General features: G+C 39.7%; 1 non-coding gene across 1 annotated transcript; it reads right to left on the bottom strand.

Annotated features, from left to right (window-relative positions):
- Positions 1 to 940: 940 nt before the first annotated feature.
- Positions 941 to 1,047, bottom strand: LOC122062478. The gene has a single exon (XR_006134984.1). It is a non-coding gene; the product is annotated as a small nucleolar RNA R71 (small nucleolar RNA).
- Between the last annotated feature and the right edge of the window lie 5,178 nt (positions 1,048 to 6,225).

Below are 6,225 nucleotides of genomic sequence, written 5' to 3' on the forward strand. Positions count from 1 at the left end.
AAAGTGGTTGCTCTCCCTGTGTTCGACCCGTAGCTACACTGATCCGTACGCTTGCGGTTACATTTTAAATCTCAAACAAGTCTTTGGCGCCGTTGCCGGGGAGACAGTTCCATGTTATTTTTCACTTCCTTTTGGTAAATCGGAGTGCTTTGTTTGCTTTGTTTTATATTTTTCCTTTTCTTTTATTGAATTCCTGAGAAGAACAACTTGCAATAATAGTTGTATCAGTGGAGGTCGCCATGCCTCACAGTATGATAAAGATAGGTTTCGCCCTGTAGCAGTACCTCAGGAATTGACCAAAGCAACCCCGGATCCCTGCTGGTAAGCTCCCAAAAAGCAAAAAAATAATAATAATAATAATAAAATAAAAAATAAAAAAATCATCAAAAAAAAAGTTTTGCTATCCATTCTTTTGTGCTTGTCTTATTTTAGTTGTGGGTAGTTTTTCTGTTGCATGAGTGTTAAGTGGATACGTAATACTAAGAATCGGTTAGAAAGAAGAGATCCAACAAGTAGTGACCCTATACGTTTGCTCTCTTTAAAACCCTTCAATATGGGAGACCAACAGCATAACCCTTCACCTAAATCTCTGAAAGATAGGTTCTACCCTGCTAGAACAGCCCAACCTTTCTGTATAGTTCTACCACAAGCCCAGGGCAATAATTTTGAACTCAAATCTCAATACATCACTATGTTGCCCCACTTTCATGGGTTGACCTCTGTAGATGCATACCTATTTCTAAGGGAATTTGAAGAGGTATGTGTTCTAATTAAGATCCAACAGCTTTCTGATGATGCTATTAAGCTTAGGTTTATCACTTTTGCATTGAAAGACCAAGCTAAGAAGTGGTTGTATGGGTTATCCACAAATTCCATAACCTCATGGGAACAGTTCACAGTTGTCTTCCTTAAGAAGTTTTTCCCAACTCACAAGACCAATAAGCTTAGAAGTGATATCCGTCAGTTTAGGCAAAAGCCTAGTGAATCATTTTCCAAACTTATAGAGAGATTCAAGGATCTACTCCAAGAATGCCCTCACCATGGCCTAGACCTATTGCATTTATGTCAAATAAATTATGAGGGTATTGATTACCCAACTAAACAAATGATAGAGTCTATCTGCCCTGAGGGATTCACATCCTTTACAGATGAAGAAAAGGCAAGGGAATTCTTACATGACTTAGCTGACAAAACCCGTGAGTGGGAATCCACCCAAGAGAGTGAAAGAACCATAGGAGGGAAAGGATATTTTGTGGATGGGATGGTAGCAAAGGAAGCCCATTTGGATAGCCTAATCAAGAGGATTGAGGCTATTGTTCCTAGAGAGCCATCATCAATCAATTTGGTTAAGATTTGTGCTTGGTGCCAATCCCCTGGACATGTCATAGAAGAATGCCCCAACACCTCTGGGGGCACTTCTAATGATAGTGTTAATGCCTTACACCAGAATAATCCATATAGTAACACCTACAATCCAGGATGGAGAAATCACCCAAATTTCTCTTGGAATCAGGGCAACCAAGCAGGACCTTCCAATTTCTAAAATCAAGGTCAACCTGGACCCCAAAGGCCTCCTTTAGCACAACAATCTTTTTCCCAAAATACTTTTCCTAACTTAATGTAGGACCTCAGGCGAGTTTTCCTAGGGCCCCTCTCCTATCATCTTATCAGCAACCCCCTGGGTTTACTAACATTGGAGAGGCAAGTAGAATTAGTGACTTGGAAAAAAATATGGCCCTCCTCATGACAAGCCATCAAAATCTTACGAGAGAACTTACCCAAGTTATCTTAATTATGCATGAGAGGGAAAAGGGAACTTTACCCAGTCAACCAGAGCCTAACCCTAGGCATCATCATCCTGTTAGTTCACAAGGACCAACTAATGCACCACTGAATACAGTACAAGGTCTGACCCAACAAGGGCCCTCTAACCAATGTAATGTTGTTTATGCCCTTACGAGTGGTAGAAAGTACCAACAGAGTGTTTCTAAATCTTCCCCATCTATTACTTCTGTTAACTCTTCTTCAGTTGAGGATACAAGTGTGCCTCTTATTCCAGGTTCGTCTGATGAACCTAAAGATTTTTCTGAAACTAAAGATGATTTGGTTGAGGAAACCAAAAATGATTCTTCTGAACATGGGCAAATCCCTAACAGTCCTTATGTTCATCCTATCCCATTTCCTAATCGCTTGGTACACAAAAAGAAGACTGCTTCCATAGATAAAATTTTAGAAGTCTTCAAAAAGGTAGAAGTGAACATCCCTCTTTTGGATGCCATATCCCAGATCCCCACCTATACAAAGGTATTAAAAGATTTGTGTACTCACAAACGTATCACTAGTGTGCCCAAAAAGGCATTCTTGGCAGGTAACATTAGTTCCATAATTACTCAGCCTATAACAGCCAAGTATAAGGATCCAGGGAGCACTACCATATCTTGTGTCATAGGCAACACCTATATTGAGCATGCCTTACTTGACCTTGGCGCAAGTGTGAATCTTTTAACTTACCATGTGTACAAGCAACTAGGATTGGGAGAATTGAAAGCCACTGGAACTACTCTTCAGTTGGCAGATAGGTCTGTTAAGATTCCTAAAGGGATGGTTGAGGATGTCTTACTAAAGGTGGGGGAATTTATTTTCCCTGTTGATTTAATTGTGTTAGATACCAAGCCCTTCTCAACCAAGGATGAGATCCCAATAATTTTAGGAAGACCATTCTTGGCTACCAGTAATGCATTAATCAATTGTCGGAATGGTTTCCTAAGATTATCTTTTCGTAACCAAACTATTAAGTTTAACATGTTTAGGATTGGCAAGCAACCACATATGGAAGAAGAGATCAGTATGCTTGAGGATTTTCTAGATTTTTCTGATGATTTAGTTACCAACTTTGATATTGATTTTGATTCAGAATTCCAAGAGTGTATGGATGAGTTCGATGATGATAGTGAAAATTTCTTTTCTGAAGTCTTGAGTCTTCACACACCTGTGAAGCCCTTAGGACCCCTTTCCAATTCCATTCCTAAACCTTCCATAGTTGAGCCCCCTAAGCTAGATCTTAAGGAGTTGCCATCTAATTTGAGGTATGCATTCCTAGGGCCTGACCAGACTCTTCCTGTAATAGTTTCTTCAAATTTGACTTCTAGCCAGGAAGAGGAGTTACTTAAAGTGTTAAAAAATAATAACGAAGCCCTAGGTTGGACCATGGCTGATATCAAGGGTATAAGCCCTTCCATTGTGCAACATCATATACATCTTATGGAGGATTCCAAACCATCCACGGAACCCCAAAGAAGAGCTAACCCAGTGATGATGGAAGCTATTAAGAAAGAGATCCTAAAGTGCTTGGATCATAGAATAATTTATCCTATTTTTGACAGCCAATGGGTAAGCCAAGTTCACGTAGTGCCTAAGAAGTCTGGGGTGACTGTAGTTCCCAATGCCAATAATGAACTAATTCCAACCCGTGTCCAATCAGGTTGGTGAGTGTGCATAGACTACAGGAAGTTAAATGCGGCAACCTGGAAGGACCACTTCCCATTGCCATTCATTAACCAGATGTTAGAGAGGTTAGCTAGACATGAATAGTATTACTTTCTTGATGGATATTCTGGCTATAACCAAATCCCAATTGCTTTAGAGGACCAACATAAGACCACTTTTACATGCCCATATAGAACATTTCCTTACAGGCGTATGCCCTTTGGGCTTTGCAATGCCCCTGCTACGTTCCAACGATGCATGATGAGCATTTTTTCTGACATGGTCAAAAAATTCTTAGAAGTATTTATGGATGACTTTTCAATTCATGGAAATTCCTATTCTGAATGTCTTCATCATCTTTCCCTAGTTTTGAAAAGGTGCATATCTAAGAATTTGGTTTTGAATTGGGAGAAATGCCATTTTATGGTTAAATCTGGTATTGTTTTAGGCCATGTAATATCCAAGGAGGGAATTAAGGTAGATAGAGCCAAAGTGGATTTAATTGATAATTTACCACATCCTCAATCTGTTAAGGATGTTCGGTCATTTTTAATGCATGCAGGCTTCTACAGAAGGTTTATTAAGAACTTTAGTCAGTTAGCCCGACCTCTCACCTCATTACTTGCCAAAGATCAGACTTTTGAGTTTTCCAAAGAGTGCCTAGAATCCTTCAAGCAACTTAAGAAGGAGTTGACCAATGTACCCATTGTTCAACCACCTGTTTGGACTGAACCTTTTGAACTGATGTGTGATGCTTCAGATTTTGCCATAGGAGCAGTTTTGGGTCAAAGGATTAATAAGTTGCCCACTGTCATTTACTATGCTAGTAGGACCTTAAATGATGCACAACTCAATTATACAACCACTGAAAAAGAATTTTTACCCGTTGTGTTTGCATTACAAAAGTTTCGGTCTTACTTAGTTGGTTCACATGTGGTGGTATATACTGATCATTCTGCCCTCAGATACCTAATTCAGAAGAAGGATGCCAAAGCCCGTCTCATTAGGTGGGTTTTACTTTTGTAAGAGTTTGATTTAGAAATTAGGGATAAGAAAGGAGTTGAAAACCTAGTTGCAGACCATTTATCCCGGCTTCCCAATTCCTTGACTGTTGATTATCCAGTCAATGAGAACTTTCTAGATGAACAATTATTTGCAATGTCCAGTGAACGATGGTTTGCTAACATTGTCAACTTCTTAGTTTCAAGTGTGACTCCGGATCACTGGTCCACCCAAGATAAGTATAGGTTTCATTCCCGAGTTAAGCACTTTTTCTGGGATGATCCTTATTTGTTTAAGATATGTCCGAATCAGATTATCCGACGATGTGTTCCTGATTATGAGCAACATTCCATTCTTTCTTTTTGTCATGATCATGCATGTGGTGGACACTTTGGACCTAAGAAGACTGCCGCAAAGGTTCTCCAATGCGGATTTTATTGACCCACTCTTTTTAGAGATGCTTCTGATTTTTGCAAGGCTTGCCTCGCCTGCCAGTCTTTTGGCCGTATCAATAAGAGAAACATGATGCCCTCAATCCTATTTTGGTAGTTGACATCTTTGATGTTTGGGGCATCGATTTTATGGGTCCATTCCCTAATTCTTTTGGGAATTTATACATACTTTTTGCCGATGATTATGTTTTTAAATGGATAGAGGCCATACCTTGTAAAACTAATGACCACAAAGTGGTGGTCCAGTTTCTCAAAGAGAACATTTTTTCCCGCTTTGGTGCACCACGTGCAATAATTAGTGATAGGGGTACTCATTTTTGTAATCGGCCTTTTGAGGCCTTAATGAAAAAGTATGGGATCACTCATAAGTTATCTACCCCTTATCACCCCCAAACTAGTGGCCAAGTGGAGGTGTCTACTAGGCAGATCAAACAAATCTTGGAGAAAACTATTAATCCCAGCCGTAAGGATTGGTCCCTTAGGCTCATTGATGCCTTATGGGCCCATCATACTGCATTCAAGACCGACCTTGGTCAGTCTCCCTACTGTTTGGTGTATGGGAAAGCTTGTCACTTACCAGTTGAGTTAGAGCATAAGGCCTTTTGGGCCATCAAGAAGCTCAACTTTGATTTGTCTGATGCGGAAATTCACCATAGGCTCCAACTATCTGAGTTGGAGGAACTTAGGAATGAAGCCTATGAAAGTTCTAGAATTTACAAGGAAAAGACCAAAGCTTTCCATGATAAACACATTCTGCGTAAATCTTTTGCAATTGGTGATAAGGTCTTATTGTACAACTCTCGATTGCATCTTTTTCCTGGTAAGCTTAGATCCCGATGGGATAGCCCATTTATTGTTCATAATGTATATCCCCATGGGGTTGTGGAGATTTTGAGTCCAGGAACAGGGGTAATTTTGAAGGTTAATGGTCAGCGTTTGAAACCGTTCCTTGAGTTTCCTAATACTAGTAGTGAAGAGGTCATGGATCTCCATGAACCTCTTTACACTGATGACTAACTTTTAATCAGGTATGACCCCCTTGCATTGTCTTTGCTTTTAATTCTTTCCATGCATTGAGGACATTGCATGACTTAAGTGTGGGGGAGGGAAACCAGTTTTTGGTTTTTTTTTTCACTTTATTTTGTTTGTTTTTCTTTTTATTTTTGAGCTTGCTAAGGATGAAGTCCTACTTTGGCTTTTGGCTAATGATCAGACCATTCGGTTGCTTGATGTATGAAAATAAAAGTTTTGATTAAGGTACCCATTTTGAACGTATAAAAACCCT

The sequence above is a fragment of the Macadamia integrifolia genome, unplaced genomic scaffold (genome assembly GCF_013358625.1).
Source record: "Macadamia integrifolia cultivar HAES 741 unplaced genomic scaffold, SCU_Mint_v3 scaffold1046, whole genome shotgun sequence".
Classification (NCBI taxonomy): Eukaryota; Viridiplantae; Streptophyta; class Magnoliopsida; order Proteales; family Proteaceae; genus Macadamia; species Macadamia integrifolia.